Below are 25,860 nucleotides of genomic sequence, written 5' to 3'. Positions count from 1 at the left end.
CTCATCCCTCTAAGGGTTTTACCTGTTTCCTGATTGCAGTCTGAAGCAATATCAGGATTTGACAATCGTCTTCTCCTGCAAACAAGGCAATACACATACAAATATCCACATTGAGATCACTCATAACATTCATGTCATAATCACCATACATTTCAAGATATCCACATTACAGGGACCAAAGTCATGAGATATCCACATATACATAATCAAAATGTACAATGGTGCAACTCCATCAAGAATGAAACTACAAATTACATCAGTCAAAAATAGAACCACAAATTACATAAGTCAGTATGCTGCCTCCCTATAAAGGAACTCCCCTTTCGAAGTGACGACTTCGGTCATTATGAACGAGGCGATCTGTCCTCGTGAAGTGTGTTTGCCTGATCTTCCAAAGGTAATATGATAAGTCGATAGGTGGAGTTTCGATGTTGATGATCCAAAAGCTCCGACCAGAACAAATTAATAACCCTCGCAACCACTACACCACTACTCCGTAGTTATCAACCGTGTCAAGACATGGTTGACCTCGCCAAGAAAGCTTTTCGTGCAAGCGAATCGAGAACACAAACAAGAACATGTAGATGCAATCTTAATATTGCTAATTACCAATGAAGCACTCGAGTTAGGGTTCCACAAACCAAACAAGCAGCGAAACTGTATAAAACATAATAATCTAAGCAAAACTCGAGCCTAAACTATGACGGTTACCGTATATTTAAAGGGGGGGGGGGGGCGTGAGGAGGTTGACCTAGGGTTGTGTAGTTGTGAAAAGAGACGTGCACAACCTGGATCCGACCCTGACACGATTACAAGACCCGATAGGGTCCGAAATGGTGACGCATTACATTATTTCTTCAACTCTGATTAATATATAAGGAATCTAAGGGTGAGACCAGATCCTTTGAAAAGATCTCGTCAATAGCTTTCCAACAAATCCAAGAACGCCTCAATTGGACTTCGTAGGCGAGAGTTTTACCCATTTTATTGATGTGTTGTCTTGGGACTCGACTAAGACCACGACCACGACTAGAGCTTAGTTTCATGTCCGAGTAGACTTATCTTTTGAGGAATGATGTTCAGATAAGGTTGTGGAAGGTTGTAGTGCTTTTTCCATATTCCTAAGCTATAAAACATCACAAAGATTCAGTAGCAATCCATCTAAGAAAGTATGAACAGCAAGGAACGAGTTCACTTGGTGATTTAATTATCGCGCACATGCTCTTATAATTGGAACTTGTATGATTTGAGGAATATTCATAGTATTAATCGTATCTGAAGGAGCCATGGGCTCATCATCCTCCCCCTCTTGACTTGGAGTCGTCCTCAACTCAAGCTCTTTTTCTTCTCCCAAGTATGGCTTCAAATCTGAAATGTTAAACGTGGGACTAATCCCAAAATCTATAGGTAGGTCTAGTTTGTATGCATTATCATTTATAATACTTTGCATTCTTTTTTCTTAAAGCATACCTCAAGGTCTTCATCAATCATTTGTGAGATAGAAAGCAATTTAAATTTCAAGTTCTCAACTAGACCAACATCCTTGAATATAAACTTGTCATTTACCTGCACTATACCTTTTGCAACAACTAATGTAAAAGAAGCATCTCCAAAAGTAATAATTTTAGCACGAGATGCATGTACAAGGGAGGAGAACCAATTCTTGTCACTGGCATGTGGTGTGAGCATCCGAAATCGACTAGCCAAACATTCTCCTTTCTCGCTCGAGTAGCCTACAAAGCAATAGGAGATGTCGAGGCCTCAGCACTGGGGTTAGTAATAAAGCATTTAGGGATCCAGTACCGAGTCACTCAATTAGAAATGCGAGTAGGCAAAATATGAGTAACCCGAGTAGACTCAACTCGAGAAGCTTGAGTAGGTTCAACTCGAGAAGCACTAGCAGCCCAAGTAGTCTCAACTTGAGAAGCCCGAGTGATGAGCCTGTGGCTCCTTCAGATACGATCAATACTACTAATAGTCCTCAAATCATACGAGGTCTATTTACTCGAGGCTGAGCTCAAGTCGTGGTCAAAGTTGTGGTCATGGTCATAGTCGAGGTCATGGTCATGGTCGAATCCCAGGACAACACATCAGTAAAACAGGCATAATTCTCTCATACGAAGTCCATTTTAGGCAATCTTGGATATTCTGGAAAGCTTACGATGAGCCCTTTCCAACGGATATGAGCTCGACCAAATATTACTTATAGTTTAGTTAGAGTAAAAGAAATAAGGTGCTATACCACCGTATCGAACCTTGTTGGGTCTTGTTATCGTGTCGGGGTCGGAGTCTAGGTTGTGTACCCCTTTTTCCACGATTGCACAACCCTAGGTCGACCTCCTTACCCCTCTATATATACACAGTAGCCATCGTAGTTTAGGATCAGGTTTAGCTTAGATTATTCTATTTTATACAGTTTTACCATTTATCGGTTTATTGAACCCCAACTTGAGCACTTCATTGGTAATTAGCAATATTTAGATTGACCTATTCTTGCTTGTGTTCTCGATTCGCTTGCAGGAAAAGCCTTTTTAGCGTGATCAACCATGTCTTGGCATGGTTGATAACCATGGAGTAGTGTTGTAGTAGTTACGAGGGTTCTCGATGTGTTCTGTTCGGAGCCTTTGGATCATCAACATCGAAGCTCCACCAATCGACTTATCATTTTACCTTTCGGAAGATCAGGAAAACGCACATCAGTAAGAGATTGAGTCCATTGAAGGTGTGAACGTGCTTGGCCTGTGAGTATAGTGGGGATAAGGATGCTTCCAGGGATGTAGCCGGATGTAAGGCTTAGTTAGCACTTTGCCCTTTTCGTTTAGCTATGATCTTTGAGCTTTGTGGAGTAAACTTTTCTTTTCTTTTTCAGCCCTGCCTACATAGGATGTCACCCCCGGCTGAACAAGGTTTTTTCTTCCTGCGCACTGGAGTGTGATATTGTGCCTTACTCCTTATCGATCCTCGACCAGACATAAGGATTTTCTAAATGGAACAATAAGACATGTTATTGTCTATTTGTTCTGACTTGTTTGTGTGACTGCAAGCTCCAGTTTTCCATCAAGAACACATCCTTTCGAGCGAGGTCTTTGATCTCAATGGTGCTACTTCTACTGATGCCATCGACAAGGAGAAAGGATTGACCAACAAGGAGGCCGAGGGGTTGTTCGATCAAAGAGATCATCGTCGTCTTCTCATCTATTGTCGGATCCGTGCCCTCTCAAGCGCAAGCGAAGGAGCCCTCAGGTATACTGATTGAAGTTTTTATTATCTTCTTATTTCCTTTCAAATTATTAAGTATATACCTGAATGCATTCGGTTTGGATGAGTGGCCTTTTGTTAGGGAACGGGGAGTGTACCAGCTCAATCGCCTCCTCGAGCAACCGCCACTCTCGATGACCCAGCCAAAAAGGTAACTCTTCTCGAGTTATCAATTTCCTTTCAGTCATTCTATTAATGGCGAGTTGCATGGATAGCTCATTTTTAGGGGACATCTAGCATGTCCTCGCAATCGCCAACTCGAGGAACCGTCATGCCTAATGACTCGACTAGAGAGGTAATTTTAGTTGAATTATCTCTCTTTAGTTGGTCATACTTTCACTCGATAATGCATACTTATTTCACATTTTCCAATTTCAAAGAGGTTTGTCCAGGATTCTCATCTCAACTAGTCGAGTGGGAGTCCTTTCTTTTTCACTTCTTATTCTGTTGATTGAAGACTATCGACTGAGGTAGAAACCAAGGTTGCCAGCGTCTCAACCAGTCATCCGGGGCTAACTTCCCTGGTTGACTCGACCTCGGCTCCAGTCAGAGATCCTGCCTCGAGCGCGCCCGAAGAAGACCCACAGGTTAGGGGAAGTGAAACATCAATATCAATATCAATTCTGACACATGATTCGTGGGCGGTGATAAAAACTCTTCTCCAGGCTACAAGCGCTCAAGTAGCTACCGCTGAGGCCAACCACCACAAGAAGCTCGAAGCCAAGAGGGAAAAAACTGAATGTAAGTCTGTTCTTGATCACAAGTGCATGATTCAATTATTGGGTGCCTAAAAAAGAATTATTGTTTGGTTTACCTTTTTAAGGCCTTGAGTCCTCCTGCAACAACAAGGAAAAGATTCTTGCTAACGTAATGAAGATGGTTAACAATGATGTCAAGTTTCTAGAGAGACTCAGGAATCAAGTGAACACCGCTCAAGCTGAAAAGAAGGCAATGATGGCTGAAAGGGATGCTGCTATCCTGGCTCTTCAAGAGCTGAAGGAGTAGACCCTCGACCTCATGTCCCAAGTAGCCTCTGCAAGTGCTGCCACATTGCTAGGTATTCTCAAGAGCTATAACCCCGCGCTCGATACCATTGATGACAGTTGGGTTCAATTGTACTAGTGAGGAGGCTACAAAACTTGTTGAACGCGTCCAGCCGGTGGTTCCCGCCTTTGTCGAGTCATTAAGGCTTAGTCTGCCTAATGATGATAGTGAGGAGAGTCCCTTGGGCTGATGGTCCATTCTACTCTGACACTTGTAAAACATATTTTATGATCTGAGATTGCTCGCAACAATACTACACTTTACCAGTCTATTATGTTTTTATCTGCTATTCCCTTGTCAATGAAATAGGATTATCGTAAGTAGATGCAATAACTGATAGATACATGTTGTCATAGTTCTCAAGACCATACGATTACGCATCTATCAACACCTGAAATCTTAACTAGATAAGCCATTAGATGTGCGACCCACGAGTGCTCGAGAAGACCGTAATAGTGAGGAAAAGACTAATACAGAGCTAAAAAAGAAAGAGCGTATTGAATTTTTTGTGAACTTTTATCAATTTGCGCATTTGATTAGCATACAAACATGAACTCGATAGAGAGCACAAACAGGGCAGACTAGGACTTCAAAACCCTTTTGGCCGTTAGGCGTGAGATGTCTGACAATCTTTGTATTGTTATGCGTCCTGAGGTATACTTATCCGTCATAGACCCAACACATGCCTCCATTGGTTCTATTTGTCGTGATCAATGTAGAGCCAGATAAATTTTTGCAAAAAACATATAAAAGAAATATGGTATTATGATGTAACCCCCGACTCTACGGTCGAGGAAGAAATTACTCGATCGGAGAGTTGAAAAGGACATACTTGTACCATTGATCAGAGAGCAGTGTTATAGCTCAGAACTCTGTACTCGATCGAATCTCATTCTCGACCATGTACTGGGTGACTGAATTGGTCAAAGAGTAAGGCTCGTTTTCGACCATGTACTCGACCACGGAGTCGGCCAAATAGTAAGGCTCATTCTCGACCATGTACTCGACCACGGAGTCGGTTGAAGAGTGATGCTTATTCTTGACTAAATACTCAAGAATGCAAGCCCTCGAGCGTTATGGTTTTGATTGCAATATGATTATCGAGTGAACTCGAACCACTAGGGAGGTGGGCATTAAAAGATCCCACTCCCATTTATACTCATTTTCACTGCAATATTGATCTGACATGTCATAATGGCTGCCTATTCCTCTTTGCAGAGACAAGACAATCCATAAGGCCATCATGACTTCCATCAAACGTGCTATGCGCCCGAGGTGACGCCATCATTTTGGATCTTGACGGCTACATTTACACAATACAACCCGCTATAAATAGAGGGAACTCGAAGCCATTTGTCTGTCGTCTCCTTTATTACCTTTGCCTATTGCCTACTAAGACTTGTAGAGCTTGAAGCCATGGCCTCTACTCCATCTACACCTCTTGAACCAATCCAAGATGTCCTCTCCCCTAGGAATCTCACCATGATACTTCCTGAGGTCATTATCATCACATCCTCTGATGATGAGGACTCAAGAGTAGTGGGCCTTAGAAGGAGAGGGAAGAAATATCCACCATAGATCGTTGCCATCCGCTCACTCAGCACGTCTGCCATTACATCAAGACCTATGCTTCGGCGCAATGCTCTGCACCAGAGAGAAATGAGAATAGTGGTTGTAGCACTCGGTTTTAAAGGAACAAAACTAGGCACAACACATGTATGCCAAGATCAAGTTTCATACATGCGTTTACATCATCAGTGTATCATTATAGTGTCAAAATTACAATAACGCTATTTACTAAACACAAAAGGACCCGAGGGTCAAAAAGAAAACACAGCGGAGAACTAAAGGGTTTTCAGCGCTAGCAGCTCCATCTTCCATAGGTGTTACACCAGCCTAGAACAGCAACTTTGGTTGAAGTCAACTCCATTAAAGGTTGCACCTTCATTGACACCTTCGGAACAGCAGCAGGATGCAAGAAAGAAAGGGAGCAACGGGTGTGAGTGCAAAAATGTACTCTGCAAGTGTAGGAAAATCATGTTATGGGGTTTGAGTCAAGGAGATGTTAGACACTGGTTAACTGCAACTATGACCTACCTTTTGACTCCAGCAACAGGCATCCTATTTACTAAGTGTGAAGACACAACTGTATCAAAAGGACTGACTTATCGGATTCCATTTGATTACCCTGACTGACCAGATAATACCATTACCTGGCTACCCACCCAACCATACCAAACCTAATTCCAACTAATCTTGAAGAAGTCCAAGCTCACTCTTGTCCGTGAGCATGAATGATAAACCAGATTGATACTTTGTAGAGTTTGCATAGCTCCACGAGTCGTGATTCCCATGTTGCTCCATACATCTGGGGTAAGGAGTCGGGATCTCACTACAAGGCCTTTACAAAGCTCCTACCGACTTGTAGGCACCCACTAAGGTTTCACCGCTAACAGATAACTAAGTCGCTGCAGAAGCCCCCTCTTGTGCCACTTACTCGACTAATGGTTCCCACAGAATCAAAGGGTGGCTAATTAGTTGGCCAGGTCGTACCATATAGGCCTCGGGTTGTGCCAGTATAACTTGGTTACATGTGCAAGAACTGGTCCTTAGGACCCCACATAGGAACAACCACAAATATGTTGTATAGCACCACCTCAAACCAACCATCCTGTTATGATCCCTATACCATGTTGCTACACAAAATACCATTTCCAATTCTTGTTACATAGACATTAGTCAATATTAACAATTACACCAACTATGACTGCACTAGCATAAACTACCCATTTTAACTCATGATCCATCAATAGCGACAAGGAATTATCATGCAAAACTATTAAACCCTAACATGGGATTCCATTTAGACAAGCATACAATTCAAGGATAAAAACTACAGATGAATCCTAAAATTAGGAGCAAGATGTTCAAGGACACTTGCCTTTAGCTGAGGGTTGCTCGAAGTTGAAGTGTTCAAAGCTTGATCTTGCAGGTTTCCAAACTGCTCACCTCCTAAACGACATACCGGAAAAAGCACACACAACAAAACTCTAAGAACAGTATACCAAACAGTACTATTTCTAGATAAAAAATCCTATAAAAAGATTCTACACGTAGCTACGAACATTTGGACGCAAAAATCGCCCAAATCAGAGCTAAGAGCAAAAAGTATTGAGCTTTTGAAGTTTTAGGGGCTTAAGTGCAAATTTTAGTTTATTTCCGAGAATAAAGCAAATTGATTTTATACTAAAAATTGGAATTATGACGCAATAAAACATTAACTCATTTAATTTTCTATTGGAAATTCCACGGAATAGGTTCACAGGACCCGTGGACCATGGCCTTATGGCCGGTCCACGGTAGACCGGGGCTCAAAGGGGTAAGTTGGGTCTAATCCGAGCCGTCGGTTTTGGATTGAGCGGTTGGGGTTTAAAAGGAGTGCTGGCCGGTGGCGCGGGACAGGGCAGACGGTGGCCGACGGCGGCGGGGGCGGCTGCAGCTGGCCGGAGATGCACGAAACCGAGCATCTGGCCACGGTTCTTGACGACGAAAGGCGCAAACAAGAGAGGGGGGACGGGGAACCTCACCGAGGGATCAGCAGTGGTGGTGGAGGTTGGAGGATGGCCGGTGATGGAGAAAGGCAGTGGCCGGCGGTGAAGCTCGGTGAAGACGGTGTCCGATGGTGGAAGGAGGCCGAGAAGCGACGCCGAAGAACGAAGAAAGAGAGTCAAATATGGCTTGGTTGCGAAGATAAAGGGCGGCGGCCAAGCTCTCACCGGAGATGATGAAGATGATGTCGCTGAGGCTGAATTCGTGTGGGAAAAAGAGGGGAAAACGGTGGAGTGAGTGCGGAACCTCGCATGGATGGTGATGGAGGGCTTAAATACCCGAGAAAGGGAGAGGAACGGCCAGAATTGAAGAAAATGGCTGGCGGCATGGATTTTAATGGTTTCTTGCTTTGATTGAGCAATAGAGAGGGTTATTGGATGGGAAAACGGGTGGGGAAGCTTGATGGAGAGTTAAGGCTTCAATTACGGCCGTTAGAGGGAGGAGAATGGGTGCAGGGAGACGTGGGATTGCACAGCGGCGGCAGAGGGGAACGAGCCGGCCGAAGGTAGAAGGAAGGGAGCCAGCTCGGTCTGGGCGATTGGCAGCTCGGGCATCGGGGTGACTGGCGGCTTGGTGCAGGGCCCGCTTGGCGGAGAGGGAGCGGGGGAAGGGACCTGCTCAGCATGGTAGGCCGGCTCGCCCACGATCCAGCGCAGGTGGAAGGGAGGCGGCCCAGTGCGGAAAGGGATGAAGTGGCCCCCGTGAGAAAGAAAATGAAGGGAGAGGGGGAAAAAGAAATGGGCCGGAGGGGAGCTTTGGCCCGGGAGACTCTTTTCTATTTGAAAATGCCTTTTCCAATTTAGATTTTAAACATTTTTCAAAAAGAATTTTAAATGAGGGACAACTAGCGAAATTTTGCAAACTTTTTCCACGCATAAAAACCCTATTGCATCTATAACGGCATGAATGCAACAAACATTTAACCTAGGTCAATTTAAATTTCGAAATTAATTTCCGTATTGAACAAAATTGCAACACCTATTTGAATTTCTAGCAAAATTTTAAATTATTGCAAAAATAAAATTTAGGGTGTTACAGTGGTGATCTCGACCAGATCATCAACCAAGCCGCCATTGAGTTCTTCAGCGGTGGATCCCTTGAGTCATCATCGGCGAAGGAGGCACAGTCGCCTTCTCCGTCGACAACCGCCAGATCGCCTTCGTGCCACGTAGAAGACCACTCGTCATCACCAGCATCAGTCAGGAGCTCCAGTAAGGCCTTCGCCTCGTCCACTTTTCCTGGCCCTTATGCTAGTTGGCGGCCAATTCGTGGGATGATTAGCTGCTGCCCGAGGGAAGAGTATAAAAGGTTCCTTGACTCGTTCAAGGGTGAATGAGGGTCCATACGCTTCCAAACTTTTGGAGGTGGTGGATCTTCACTATTTTCCAGAGCTAGGCAGATCCTTTCTGCTAATATTGCACTAGCTACACGGATTAGAAGAAAGAGGAAAGATTATGTAATCAAGTAGCTAACCGAATCGAATGTAATCGACTTACCTGTAATCTATCTTTTCTATGAATAAAACTTTCAGAGTTGGTCAATGTTCCACGCTCGAGTATGTCGCCGTTCAGAGTAGATAGCCGTACCGCCCCAGGTCGAGTGACTTCGACTACTATGTAAGGTCCTTCCCACTTAGGTGATAACTTGTGGCGCCGGGCTTGTTTCTGCACCTTACGTAGGACGAGGTCCCCAGCAGTGAGTTCTCTGAGTTGAATTCTCTGGCTTTGATATCTACGCAACGCCTATTGAAACTTAGCTGCTCGAATAGATGCTCGATCTCTATACTCCTCGAGTAAATTTATGTCATCCGCTCGTAGTTACTCCTGCCCTTCTTTGGAGTAACTTTCCACTCGAGGTGATCCGAACTACAACTCAGTAAGGAGCATCGCTTCGGCTCCATAAACCAAGAAGAACAGAGGTTGACCAGTGGCTCTATTGGTCGAAGTACTAACAACCCATAGTACTGAGGGAAGTTCTTTCACCCAGCGTTTCGAGTAGGCTTTTAGCCTGTCAAAGACCTGAGTTTTGATGCCTTGTAAAACTATTCCATTAGCACGTTCGACTTTACTGTTACTCTACGGGTGAGCTACTAAGGCGAAACGAGTTTTGATACCGAATTCTTCGCAGAATGCAATAAAGGTCCCGCTTCTGAACTGGCTACCATTATCCGTAATTATTCCGATGTGGAATACTGAATTGAGTAATTATGCTCCACATGAACTTTTGGCTGCTTCTGCGGATATCTTTCCTACGGGTTTGGCCTCTATCCACTTGGCGAACGTGTCGATAGGCACAAATAGGAACTTGTAACCACCTTGGGCCCTTGGGAACGGTCCCAGGATATCCAAGCCCCAGATGGAGGAAGGCCAATAAAGAGGAATTATTTGCAGATGGGCTGGTCAAGTGGTCTGTCTTTCGAAAAATTGGTAGCTCTCACACTTTTTGACCAGCTTGGAAGCATCATGGAGGGCAATCGGTCAATAGAATCCCTGGCGGAAAAATTTTCCAACTAAGGAGCGAGAAACACATGATTACCACACATGCCTCCATGGATATCGAGCAGTAAAATACTGCCATCTTCCAGAGTGATGCACTTCATCAAGATTTTGTTACTCCCCTTTTCGTAGAGCTTGCCGTTTACCAAAATGTAGATCTTGGATTTACGAGCAATTTTCTCTACAGACGTATCATCATTAGGGATGTCTCGACCCTCGAGACAGGCTTGGTACAGAGTCATCGAAGTTGGGTGGCGTTCGAGTAGTGCAGCATCTGTGTCTGCAGGTTCTGCCTCGCTGACTTAGCCAGATTGCTGGTCGAGTTGGGCAACATCCGTTCGCTGAACTATCAGGATAGATGGTTTGAGGAGTTTCTTAATGAAGACTCCTACGGGTACCGGTTCTTGATAAGAAACGAGTCTAGCAAGTTCATCCACACCAAAGTTATCACACCTTCTAATGAGCGTACTTATAGCCCTTCAAACTTTTTCTCAAGCTTTCGTACCTCAAGTAAATAAGCCACCATGTTGTCGTCTGATCATTGGTACTCCTTTTGAACTTGGTTCATGACTATCTGTGAGTCCCCTTTGACAAGAAGTCGTTTAATTACAACCGACGTAGCTATGCGGAGCCCGTTTACTAGTCCTTCATATTTTGCAACATTGTTAGAGGCTTTAAAATCTAATTGAACAACGTACCTGAGTTCATCGCCCGTTGGAGATTTGAGTATACGCCAGCCCCCGTGCCTTGGAGCGTGAGCGATCCATCAAAGAAGAGCGGCCAATGATCTTCGACCATGTTTGGCCTTGCTTCTTCAATGCTTGTCCATTCGGTGATGAAGTCCACTAACACTCCAGATTTCATGCTCATGCGTGGTGCATAGGTTACGTCAAACTCATTTAGTTCTATCACCCATTGCACGATTCGGTAGCTTCCCAATTGAGTATTACATCCTTCAGTGGGTACGTCATCATGACGGTGATCCTTTGCGCTTGAAAGTAGTGCCGTAATTTCTAAGAAGACATCAATATTGCATATTTCAGCTTCTATACTTGCGCATATCGTAGCTTTGCATTATGTAAAACCTCGCTCACGTAGTAAATAGGTTTCTGGACCTTGGCCTTTCTCTCAAGACATTCCCGTTCAACCACCAGTACTGTGCTTACAACTTGTCGGGTAGTTGCAATATACAAAAAGAGCTCCTCTTTTTCGTTAGGTGGTGTAAGGATTAATGGAGACGATAAGTACCTTTTTAAGTCCTGGAAGGCGTGATCTGATTCTTCCATCCACTCGAACCGATCTTGTTTCTTCAACATCTTGAAGAAAGGGATCCCTCGCTCGCCCATCTTGGAAATGAATCGACTAAGAGCAACAATTCAACCTGTCAGTTTCTGGACCTCTTTTAGTGTTCGAGGTGACTACATCTAGTCGAGAGCCTCAATATTATGCGGGTTGGCCTCAATGCCTCGACTCGACACTAGGAAACTAAGAAGCTTTCCGGACTGCACGCCAAACCGGCACTTTTTGGGGTTGAGCATCATGTTATACTTCCTGAGATATTCGAACATTTCTTCGAGATCGTCAAGAAATGCACTTCTGGTTTTTTATTTGACTACAACATCATCGACGTACGCTTCTACATTGCACCCCATTTGGGTTGCAGACAGTTTTGAATACAACTTTGATACGTAGCACCAGCATTTTTTAAACCGAAAGACATCTTTACATAACAAAATACACCAAAAGGAGTAGTAAAGGTAGTTTTCTCCTCGTCCTCTAAACCCATTCTAATTTGTTGATACAACAAATAGGCATCTAGAAAACATAACAATTCGCAGCCTGCCATAGATTCGATGATCTGGTCAATGTGCGGGAGAGGAAAAGGATCCTTGTGGCAAGCCTTATTGAGGTCGGTGAAGTCAACGCACATTTTCCATCTGCCATTGGCCTTCTTGATGAGGATGGGATTTGCAAGCCACGTAGGATGGCGTACTTATCAAATGAAGCACACCTTTAGGAGATTATCAACCTCCTCCTGGATGGCCCGCTTCTTATCTTCCACAAATCTTCGCTGCTTCTGCACCACAGGTTTGGCATCGGGTTTAACAGCTAATCTATGCTCGATCACCTCCCTGGGGACCCTAGACATATCGGACGGTTGCCATGCGAACACGTCTTGGTTTTCCTGGAGGAAGGTGACAAGCTTGAGTTCCTATTTGGGGTCGAGGTTGGCCCCAACCTTAATCATCTAGGATGGTTCAGACGGGTCGAGGGGCATTGCCTTGACGCAACCATCGGTCTTTTTGTGGCTGACGTCGTCGTGGGTCTTGCCCTTGGCGTCATCAGATTTGTTAGTGATAGGAATCACTCTCATTTTGTTCGACCGTATCATTGAGTAAGACTCAGGTTCCCGATTCAGATGATGTGCCTAACCGGGTTTTCTAGGTTCTCATATCAATTATTCGGGGTTCTGAACACCTCTGAGTTCTTAAGTGAGTCCTTGACAAGGTGTTTCATCCGAGCAGAATGTCTTATTAGCCCAAAAATATCATCCCGTCTTTGCAAAAGTACAGGGGAGACAAGATTTATCGTTGGCTAGGCTCGGAAGTGGAACCGTCATAGTGGATGTTTTGTGTGATGGTGAAGAGATTCTATGTCTGAAAAAAGAGTTGCATGAGTATGGCGCAGCAACATCCCATCTTCTGAACTGCCACATGTGCTTTGAGGAACACGGCGGGCAATTGACTACACTGGTTGACTGCCTCTTTATCTGCTCAAGCCAGCCAAAAATATGCAACCTCTATGACTGAGCGGCGCTTGGGCGTCCATGATCCATTGTGTGGCTGCGCCCGGAATTAATGCTTGGAAGGTGAAGAGATATCGTCTTTGGACCCGTTAGACTATAAAAAGCCCCTCGGTGCCAAAGCTTGGTTGCACCAAACCTAAATTCGATCATGGAACCTCTTCCTTCGCCTGAATACTCTCCCTCTTCTCCATCATCCGTCAAGTTCTCTCCCCTCACACCACCATCATCTCCCATCGAATCTTGTTTGGCAGTGGAAGTCATCGACACCTCCTCTGGTAAGGAGTTGAAGAGAAGGCGGTGACCAGCGGCATCCCTGTTAAAGGTGGCAAGCCCTTGGGATCCTCAGGGTTATCCCAAGTCTAAGATGAAGTGGATCAAGATCTCCTGGAGGCGGAGATATGAGGAGAAAAGGCAGTGGCTGAGATGGAGGAAGAGGAGGTGTCTTGCAGCATCTCTATTAAAGATGACAAGGAGTCAGCCATTTCATTCCCTTTGTCCTCTGGCAATGCCGACAAGGCTGGGTGAAGAAAATAGCCAGAATCAGGGGGGAACCCAAGCTTCTCCACCAACCTCATCATCATGGTCGTTAGAGATGTCGTTGGTTGGGGCAGTGCCACTGATGAGTTCGGTGGGGAGTCAGGGCCGCTTTGATGATCTCATTCTTTTCGTCGCTGTTGGTGGTCAGGGCAGCAAGAGGAAGGAGAGACTTCCTAAAATGTGTTCTTTCTTCCTCTTCCTGCATGGTGCCGAGTGGATTATGGGACCTTTCTAAACCCTCTGTAAAAGACCTCAAAATCTCGTTAAATTGAAAAATCCTATTTCTACTGCACTACCTATATGTGAATCTTTATGTACATAAGGAATGTTTAAACAAGTGTTTGGCCCTGGAATTATGGCTTCCAAATAGCTTGGGGAATGTTAAAGTCACTTGCCGAGATGTTTGTCACGATTATCATTGGCCAGATTTTGAGCGAAAAGTGTCTTAGCTTTTAGGCCCATGTGGACTAGATAAGGTTTTTCGTTGTCCCTAAAGAGCCCCCCCCCTTCTCATCATAAGTTATTTTTATGGCGTGCATGACAAGTTTTTGTAGTCTGAGTATGTGTGAAGCCCCCGACTAGTTATCGGGGAGGAATTCCTGGAAAGGCTGTCTAAGAGTTTGACCGCACTCATGGGTTTAGGTACCCGAATAGCAGCTTATCTTAGTTCTTAAGGCATTGGTTCGAAATAAGGAGAAGTAATATATTGATCTATGTAAAATGATAATTAATATTACAAAATATACCATAAGTACTTACATATAAAACTTACAAAGCTAGTCCATATTCCAGTCATATTGAAGGATTTGACCACCTTTCTCATGTTTCACAACATATGGAAATGTTTCTATAAATTCAATCCATTTAGCATGTGTACGATTCAGCTTAGCCTGAGTTTTGAGATATTTCAATGCTTCATGATCAAAATGTATAACAAATTCCTTAGGTAATAAATAATGTTGCCAGATTTCCAAAACTCGAACTAAGGCATAAGGCTCTTTGTCATAAATAGAGTAGTTCAGATGTGGACCTTTCAGTTTTTCAAAAAAATAGGCAACATGTTTACCTTGTTGAAGCAAGACACCTCCAATGCCAATACCACTATCATCACATTCAATCTCAAAAGTCTTCGCAAAAGTTGGTGGCTATAGCAGTGGTGCTTCCCAAAGCCTTCTTTAAACTCATTAAAGGCAAGTTGAATGGAGCATCCTTCTTTGTCAAGTTGTTTAGTGGTGCAGCGATTGTGCTGAAATCTTTCACAAATCTGCGGTAAGAACCAGCAAGGTAATGGAAACTTCGTACTTGGCTCACATTTGTAGGTGTAGGCCACTCTTTTATTGCTTTGATCTTCTCTTCATCCACTTGGATTCCCTGTGAAGTGACAACAAAGCCAAGGAAAACAACACAGTCTGTGCAAAAAGTGCATTTAGCAATATTTCCATACAATTTATCAGCTCGCAAAATAGCAAGTACTTGCCGAATATGATTAGTATGTTCAGCATGTGATTTACTGTAAATCAGGATTTCACCAAAATAATCAATGACAAACTTTCCAATAAAAGGTTTAAGAACATGATTCATTAAACACATAAATGTAGAAGGTGCATTTGTCAAACCAAAAGGCATGACAAGCCATTCGTAGAAACCAAACTTTATCTTAAATGTTGTCTTCCATTCGTCACCAGTTTTCATGCGAATTTGATGATAGCCACTACGCAAATCAATTTTGGAAAAAATAATTAAGCCACTGAACTAGTCTTAACATATCATCTAATCTAGGAATAGGAGTTGTGGTGTTCCTTACGTCTATCAAATCACTCTTGCTCACCAATAAACACTCATTCTTTTATGGCACTCTTTTGTATTCAGTTGGCTTGATACAATGGGATGGCTTAGGATGCTCTCGCTCACTATGTTTTTGTGGATCACTCAATTTTTTCTTCTCACTCCCCTCTCTACTTGAGCAACATCAGAAGCATGTATTTCTTCAGGAGATAATGGAATCAACACCACCTTCTTCTCTTTACGCAAAAATGTGTGCTTGTTGGAGCGTCCAAGTGTATTGAATTCACATCAAACTGCCATGGACGACCTAGAAGCATGTGGCATGCTTGCATAGGAACAACATCACAGTCCACCTCATCATGGTGACGATGTGTTGTTAGATTGAGATTCTCAACAAGCATTGCACTCATAATTTATTGCAGCTCCCACCATCAATGATAAAATGAAAAACCTGCCCTTTAACTTTGCATCAAGATTGGAACAAGTTATGGCATTGGCCTTGTTCAGCTGTAGATAATTTAGTAGAAAGAACTCGATGAACCACCAAAGAGTGATTTGTTGCAGCCAAAATAGAAGACAAACACATTTGTCCAGATCTGAGATGTGACTACAAAAGGTGTGTAGAAGCAAGTATCCTAGAAAATAATGGCAATTCATCACCAATTCAGGACAACAAGCAACATTATCAATAGCTTGACGTGTGTCATATGCAGAAGCAGCAGATGTGACCACATCACTGCTAGTAACTGGGTGTCATGCAGCCAATAAAGAAATAGATGTTCTGCAAAATGTGGGTGCAGCCACCATGGAACTTGCTTCTTTAGTAGCTAAATCATCACTCGAATCAGAAAGCAATTAATGAAAGTCAGCATTAGTAATTTCCTCAATGGTACTAGGAACATCTTGATGTGAGTTAACCACATGGATGGAGGAAAAAGATTGACGGGTCATGAAATTCAGACCCAATTCTAACTCACCATGTTCTGCCTCATACTCATAAGTTTCCAAGTTTGAATCATGGAGGTCAATGCCATCTCCCTTATCCTCCTCTTCACTTTGTGAATCATAGGAACCATCAGCAAGAGCAATAATAACACATCGATTAGGGCACTCAGCCTGCTTGTGCCCATGACCACCACACTTAAAACATTCAATATTACTTGTCTTCTGTTGGAGCAAGAGTTCGTCTTGCCTCAGCAAGTACGGCGAGAGTTTCTTCGAAGGAGGAGACTCAAGCTTGAAGACAAAGTTTGAGAGGAAGGAACACCATAAATGTATTGATAGTAGAAAAATGGATCAGTCTGGAGGGGAGTATCACAGCGTGGTTTAGCGCTTGGGCACCTTTGTGTACTGTGTGTTTCCTTGAGGGTTCTCCTTGTGACCTCCTCTTTCCCCAGATGACCACAACCCCCTATTTATAGGGTGGTACGTAGCTTAGTGTACAAATTATCATGATGCACAAATATCTAGGACCTGGCTGAATTACTGGGCCTTATCTTGGATAACTACTTTTTACCCTACATAGGAGATAAATATCTACTATGGTAACTATTATGGTGCTTGGCCCATGATGGGTGAGACTGTTGCCAATTGTGGCTCGATGCCGCTCTGCCGGGGGTGTCAGGATGACTTTCATCGCGCTAGGGTGTCATAATAAGCACCACTTGCACCAGCATTAATCGCCCTTCACCTCGTGTCGGGTCAGTTATAGGGGGTGTCCTTTCTTCCAATTATCTCCGGAGGCCATCTGGATCTTTAGGCCTCGGAAGGCCACGTATGTGCCGGAGAGGTGGCCCGAAGGGGTCCGCAACCTATGAGGGCCAAGCCTCCTGCTGAGATTCTAGAGGCCAAAGGCTTTGGATGGACTTGTTGTAGCTCTTAGTCTCCGGAAGGCCACACATGTGCCGGAGAGGTGGCCCAAAGGGGTTTGTAGCCTTTGAGGGCTAGGCCTCCTGCTGAGAGTCTAGAGGCCGAAGGCTCTGGAGGGACTTGTTGTAGCTCTGAGTCCTCGAAAGGCCACGTATGTGACGTAGAGGTGGCCCGAAGGGGTTCGAAGCCTCCGGGGGCCAGACCTCCTACTGAGGGTGCGGAGATCGAAGGCCTGGAGGGAGCTTTGATAGCGACCGTCAACCATTATCCTTAGCTGGTCTATTTTCCCCCAACAGTACCCCTTCATTCTTAGGCCTCGACGTTCGGAGGGGTGAGAGGATGTAGAGGAAAACCAACTCTAGCCTGGGTATGTAACAAGAATGCCCAAAGGCCATTTCCTGTCCCTGAGGAGTTTTTTGGCAGGAACTGCGGATGTTAATGGTAAAGCTCAAGGCTGATGGTGCATTGGTGGTGGCAACATGCCCTGGGGTTATGTTGAGGTCGGAGGTGCAGCCGGCATCGAAGTCAATGTCGAAGACCGAAGATGTATTAGCAGAGGAGGCGCGCTCCATAGCCTGTTCGAGTTTTTGTGTGCGGTATCGGGACCCAAGGCCGGAGGGGCATCAGTGGAGGTAACACACTCTGGGGTCGGTGTCGAAGCCGATTTAGATTCTTCGGACTTTTTTGGAAATGGATCTTTTCGCCATTTGAGTTTGATAGAGTGGGGAATCCCCACATTCACCAGTTTGAGGACAGTAGGATGGGATGTGTCACTAGCACGTTCTAACTGGATACTGCGTGGATTCATTTAGGGTCTTATGCCCACGCTCGTGGCATGCGCCGAAAGGAGTCTAGGTCATTAATGTGACGGGACGTTCGTGGAAGAAAATGAGGCATTGTCGTGGGATGTTGCCATGTGTCAGTGGAATGACAAGGATATGGCCTTGGGCCCCAGAGATTAATGAAGGGCACCATGGAGTGACGTTGCGTTGGTTTCGCTTCACCTCCCGGGCGTACATGGCTGCTTGGCCTGGATTTACCATTGCCCCATGAACGAGAGCTCAATTTGACTTTGAATATGGCATCAATTTCCTCCCTGTCCTCTTTAGAAATGTTGATGATCACAACTGCTTCTACTGGGGCTGGGCCATCTCGGCTACCGGTGGTGACGCCATTGGCTCTCTGGCTTCCATCCCTGCAAGGTGGACATCTTCGTGTTGTCCCTGTCCAACCCCTGGTTCGGGAGACCACGCCTATCAAGATCATCGATATTTCTGACGATGATGAGGAGATCGACTGGGATCTCCTGTGGAGGGAGAGTGATGAGGAGGAGCAGGCTTCGGCGGTGAGGGAGGGGCTGGGAAGAAGCGGGAGGAGGCCCCGATGATGGATCCTTCGGTTTCATCTTCGTCTTCCAACAGCTCAGGGGCTGGCTACTACATCAGCTTTCGTGGCGGTAGGCCGCAGATGAAGTGCATACCCCGTTCCATGCGCAGCCCCTACTGAGATCCGTAGGAGGCGAAGGTGGCCTTCGTGGGGTGGTTCATGGACATCCCTGTCTTGCCGTTCGATTATGGCCCTGCCGCGGGCCAGAGTTGCCTTTTGGCACCTTGTACTCTTTCTCTCCCTGGTTTGCTCTTTCGGGGTCTGTCTTTTTCGTAGCGGCCTTTGTATTGTTTTCTTCTTTGTACGCATCCTCCAGATGCACGATTTGTTTAATAATGTAATTTGGACCTTTGGGGGCGATTGTACCTCTTTTTGGGTTGAAGTGTAAGGGGATCCTTCGAGCAGGTGACCGCATGTCTGTGTGCCTTCTGAAGGGTTGCGGGTAGGCTACGCTAGCACAAAATAAATTTTCTCTACCGCATTCAACCAGGAAGCCATGCGAGTAGGGGATCATGAATCGTTACCACTTGACGAGCAGTGCAGCGGAAGAAGAGTTGGAGCAGACCAATCCAACGTCATGCGTGTCAAGTAGTCGATCGTCAACCTCGTCCCGAGCACGTCCCGAGCACCTTCCGAGTGCTTGCGTGTACGTCCCGAGTACACCCGAGCAGATCAGCACCGCAATAGTAGCAGCGCCTCTACGGTATCCACACGTACAAGGATGGAATCGCCGTGCGCCGGTGGGCTAGCACCGCGCGCCCAGCTAGGGTTTCGAAGGGAGTTCGGGAATAGGAGGCGGCCAGGGTTTCTAAAAAACTCAATGCGCCTTAGCCCCTGCCTATTCTTATATAGAGCATGCTAATGGGCCTTTAATCAACATTAAAGGCTATTATGACTCTAAACCCTAATGGTCCTTTAATCAACATTAAAGCCCATTAGCAGATCCAATCCGCAAACTCGATCGCCTCTAGGGCATATTACCAACAATCTCCCACTTGCACTAGAGTCAGCACAAGTTTTATATTCCATCCCCTTAAGTGTGTGACCCGTTAGGTTCATGTGTAAACGGCCGCTATCCGGAAACCCTTTTCCGAATTGCAAGTCAATAGCGGTACCTAGCAGGACATATTGACTCCCGAATGCACACAAAGATCATATCGGCTGAACCTTGATATACTCATGCACCAATCCCTTTACCACACGATACCAGTCAAGCTCAAGGCGAGATTCGTGCCACCCTTGTGATAGCTCGACCATTCACTCGATCAAGTAGTGGATTCACCATGATTAACTCTTTAATCACATTGGCATGGCCATGCACTTTCCAATCCAACTACCTCGAGGGGCCCAGAGATATCTCTCCCGTTATTTAGGAGGGGTAAATTCCATCTTGATCACTCACATCCCACGACATGTTTCATAACATACCCGAAAGCAACCTTTATAACTACCCAGTTACGGAATAGCGTTTGGAAGCTCCTAAGTGTGTTACTACACATTCTGGAATCAATGATGATCTCAGGTCAAAGGATTCTGTAGGTACACCATTTGAGATAACAACTGATGGCACATTAAAAATAACAATCCCAGCAGTATCTCAGGGTGGGTCTATCCAACATCATGTTCTCTAACATGTGTCCACATTACTGATTTGATATCTCCATATCTATGATCCGCGAAACATGATCATCATTTAGTCAAATGTGCTAATCTATAAATCATTATTGTCCCACACAATGATATGAGATTAGGGACTATTTAGAATAACATCATAAAAACAACGAGTTTCACAAACAAGTCACATACTTGCTGATCAATGTAAATGATAATTATTCATGGAACTAGATAACAATTATCCAAAAGTACATTAGCATAGACAGAACACATTCTCTCACATGCACTAGAGTCTATCCAGCAAGTATCTAATACCCATAGAGCTCAAGTGTGCCTCATGCTTGGGCTGTGAGAGAGGCTTCGTCAACGGATCAACAATATTCGAATCCGTGTGCACCTTGCATATTTTTACATCACCTCTATCAATAATCTCTCGAATGAGGTGATAGCGCCGAAGTATGTGCTTGGACTTCTGGTGCGACCTAGGCTCCTTGGCTTGTGCAATGGCACCACTATTGTCACAATAGAGGTCCATTGGACTGGACGCACTAGGGACCACACCCAACTCAGAAACAAATTTTTTGATCCAAACAGCCTCTTTTGCAGCTTCCGAAGCTGCGATATACTTGGCCTCCGTCGTGGAATCAGCAACCGTTTCTTGCTTGGAACTCTTCCAACTCACCGCACCTCCATTAAGGCAAAACACAAAACCAGACTGCGATCTCGAGTCGTCCTTGTCGGTTTGGAAGCTAGCATCGGTGTAACCATTTACAACGAGCTCCTCCTCACCTCCATAGACTAGGAACATATCCTTAGTTCTTCTCATGTACTTGAGGATACTCTTTACTATAGCCCAGTGACATTCACCTGGGTTCAATTGATATCTGCTCGTAACACTTAGAGCATAGGAGACATCTGGGCGTGTACAAAACATAGCATACATGATGGACCCGATAGCAGAAGCATACGGGATCGCACTCATCCTCTCGAGCTCATCAGATGTCTTAGGACATTGATTCTTGCTGAGAGTGATGCCATGTGACATTGGAAAGAAACCTTTCTTGGAATCCTGCATATTGAACCGATTCAATACCTTGTCAATGTACGTGCTCTGGCTTAATCCGATTAGTCTTTTCGACCTATCTCTATAGATCTTTATGCCCAATATGTATGCTGCCTCTCCTAAATCTTTCATTGAAAAACTCTTTTGCAATGAAGATTTGACAGCATCGAGCATTGGAATATTATTTCCGATCAATAATATGTCATCCACATATAAGACCAGAAACACAAGTGCACTCCCACTAGTCCTTTTGTAAACACAAGGCTCTTCTTCATTCTTGATGAAACCAAACCCTTTGATCACTTCATCAAAACGAAGATTCCAACTCCGAGAAGCTTGCTTTAGTCCATAGATGGACTTTTGCAGCTTGCAAATCTTCCCAGCATTTTTTGGATTGACAAAACCTTCAGGCTGTGTCATGTACACATCCTCACTTAGGTTTCCATTAAGGAAAGCCGTTTTGACATCCATTTGCCATATCTCGTAGTCGAAATATGCAGCAATTGCTAGGAGAATCCGAATAGACTTTAGCATTGCGACGGGCGAAAACGTTTCATCATAATCAACACCTTGAATTTGCCTGAAACCTTTCGCCACCAATCGTGCCTTATAGATGTGAACATTTCCATCAACGTCTATCTTTTTCTTAAAAACCCATTTACACTCGATAGTTTTCACACCATCAGGTGGATCGACCAAGTTCCAAACTTGGTTTTCTCGCATGGATTCTAACTCGGATCTCATGGCTCCAAGCCATTTTTCAGAGTCTGGTCCCACCATTGCTTCCGAGTAAGTCTTAGGTTCATCATTGTCCAACAATAATATGTCGCGCTACCCCGTGGTTAGGAACATAAACCACTCGGGTGCACGACTAAACCTTTCCGACCGACGTGGGGCTGGTGTCTCGACAACAGGTTCTGCAACATCTTGCATACCGAGTTGTGGTTCAATAGGAGCTGAAACACTTTCAAGTGGTTCCCGAATTTCTTCGAGTTGCACCGTGCTCCCACTAACTCTCTTCGCGAGAAACTCTTTCTCAAGAAAGACACCATTCCGGGCGACAAACACTTTGCCTTCTTCCCGGTTATAGAAATAATATCCTTTGGTTTCCCTAGGATACCCCACAAAGAAGCATTTATCAGATTTGGGAGTGAGCTTATCAGACGACAAACGTTTTACATAAGCCTCACAACCCCATATCTTAAGGAAAGACAATCCGGGACGCTTCCAGGTCCATATCTCATATGGTGTCCTCTCTACAGCCTTAGATGGAACCCTGTTTAACGTGAAAGCAGCAGTTTCTAGAGCGTATCCCCAGAAGGACAATAGAAGATCAGATTGGCTCATCATCGACCGGACCATGTCTAACAAAGTTCGGTTCCTCCGCTCAGACACCCCATTCCATTGTGGCGTACCCGGTGGAGTCAATTGTGGAATGATTCCACATTGCCTTAGATGATCACCAAATTCATGGCTCAAATATTCACCTCCACGATCTGATCGCAGAAATTTAATTGTCTTGCCTATATGATTTTGTACTTCATTCTGGAACTCCTTGAACTTTTCAAAGGATTCAGACTTGTGCCTCATTAGGTAGATGTAACCATATCTACTAAAGTCATCGGTGAAAGTAATGAAATACTGAAAACCACCTCTAGCTGTAGAACTCATCGGTCCACATACATCTGTATGTACTAGGGCCAATAATTCATTTGTCCTCTCACTTCAACCAGTGAAAGGCGTCTTAGTCATCTTGCCAAGTAAACAAGACTCGCATGTATCAAATGATTCGAAATCAAATGAATGTAGAAGACCATCTTTATGGAGCTTCTGCATACGCTTCTCATTTATATGACCTAATCGACAATGCCAAACAAAAGTGGGATTCAAATCATTAAGCCGAGGCTTCTTTGTATCAATGTTATAGATAGTTATATCCTCAAGATCCAATATATATAATCCATTTACTAATGGACAATTACCATAGAGCATACCATTCAAAAATATCGAACAACACTTGTTCTTTATTATGAATTCATAACCATCTTCTTCCAAACATGAAGAAGAGATAATGTTTTTGCCCAAGGTAGGAATATAATAAGAATTATTTAATTCCAAAACTAATCATGAGGGTAGCGATAAGGAGTAAACGCCAACGGCCAACGCAGCAACTTTTGCACCATTACCGACGCGAGCATCCAATTCGCCTCTTGCACACTTCCTAGTCCTTTTCAGTCCCTGCAACGATTTGCAAGTATGAATCATTGATCCGGTATCAAATACCCATGAATCATCAGGACGAGTAGCAAGATTAATTTCAATAACATTTATACTTGAAGAAGAAGTCTTACTTCCCTTCTTCTTTTTGAGTTCTTCCAAGTACAATTTGCAGTTCCTCCACCAATGACCAGTCTTATGGCAGTGGTGGCAAGTGTCAGAAGCGGCAGGGCTAGCCTTGGGCTTTCCAACAGGTTTAGGCTTAGAGCTCGAGATCTCATCCGAAGTTTTAGCCTTACCCTTGCGCTTTCTCTTCTTGCTATCCTTTTGAACCATCATCACATGACTAGAGCTCTTCTTAATGCTTTCCTCAGCAGTTTTTAGCATCCCATGCAATTCAGCCATGCTTTTCTCCATGCTGTTCATATGAAAGTTCAAAATGAACGGCTCGAAGCTCGCAGGGAGCGACTGGAGAATTACATCCGTAGCCAACTCAGGGCTAAGGGGAAAACCAAGTTTTTCCAGGCTCTCAATGTAACCAATCATTTTGATCACATGAGGACTGACTGGACTGCCTTCTGTTAACCTACACGCAAACAAGGACTTTGAGGTGTTGTACCTCTCGGCCCGAGCTTGGTTCTCAAACATGCCTCGGAGTTCCACAATCATATCATGGGCATCCCTGTTCTCATATTGCTTCTGAAGCTCAGAGGACATACAGGCAAGCATGAGGCAGCTAACATCCAGTGAATCGTTGGTGTGCTTCTCATAAGCCCTCCGATCCGTGGCAGGAGCATTATTAGCTGGTTCATCAGGATAGGGGACCTCTAGAACATATTCCTTTTTCTCTTGTTTGAGAACAATTCTCAGATTTCTATACCAATCAATAAAGTTTGTTCCAGAAAGCTTCTCTTTTTCAAGAATCGATCGCAAATTAAAACTGGAAGTGTTACTAGCGGCCGGTGCCATAATCTACAACAGAAAATGCAGGTTCAGCACTATGCCTATGTGAATCTTCTATTAAACAATTTAACAAAAGATACTCCACTATATGTGTTTTCCCTCTAACAACATATAGAGGATCAAGATCCATATTCAACTAAGTTCTAGTGAGCTTTGGCATCACTGCTAGAAACTTAGTGACATAGGTAAGCAACGCCTTGCTAATCACATCCCTATGTGACTCTTGTTTGCTGGGTGGCATCGAATGCCCCGGCGCCCAACACCATGCCCCAAAGCCCAAAACCGTTTTGATAGCTTTATCAAGTAAACCAATACTATGCGTGTGGATGTCCGACATCCACTCTAACTGGTTAAGATAAATGATGGCACCCTGCTTTGGCAGACCTACCACACAATGATCAAAACCTTTGTAGGTGCAGCTATTGGAAGGGCATCAATTACTCTTGATTTTTCTGAGGGAAACTACTCTATCATGAAAATCATATCCACCACATATAAAACATGAAAGAATAGTATGACAGGAACATAAAAACATCACAGGCAATCATATTAACTGTGACATAGTATGGCCCCTTCACATGGTGATCTTCATCGCCACGGTTCCTGTCCTCCGGGTCATCATGCTTCAAATCTCCATGATCTTGTTCTAGTCTATTAAACCTAATAGCACTAGATAAATTACATGAGAAGAAGCATCACAAGTCGACACGCAGGCCGTTATACAATAACATGACAGCCTTGGGCTGCAATTAACCATGACACGCAGGCCATGAAAAATTACACACATGCATCACATATCACAAGGCCATACCAGTCACAACATTCTCTGCAAAAACGAGTTAAGCGTAGAATCGAATTCTAATGTCGTGATGGGATCATGTTATTACAACAACCTATGCGTGTACGCAACGGCGGTCCCGAGTCATTCATAATGCCTCAATTTCCATTAGATCAATCCCATTGATCATCGCGTGAGGTTTTTCCAAAAACGATGACAGCACACACGACCTCGATCTGCTGTTCTCCCGACCATGTCGCGATGCACGCAGTTAGCCCCGATGGTGATTCCAGTCGGTAGGGGCAAGTCGCACGCAAAACCCGGTGGGAGATCGAGCTAATCTTTTTGGCTATGTGGTTTCATCGACTGGCATCTCATCCGATCTCTAATTCACCTAACCAACCGTGCATTGATCAATCCATCATATGAACTGATC

The sequence above is a fragment of the Phragmites australis genome, chromosome 3 (genome assembly GCF_958298935.1).
Source record: "Phragmites australis chromosome 3, lpPhrAust1.1, whole genome shotgun sequence".
NCBI classification, from domain to species: domain Eukaryota; kingdom Viridiplantae; phylum Streptophyta; class Magnoliopsida; order Poales; family Poaceae; genus Phragmites; species Phragmites australis.
The sequence above is the reverse complement of the archived record's forward strand: the minus strand, read 5'-3'. Positions refer to the sequence as shown.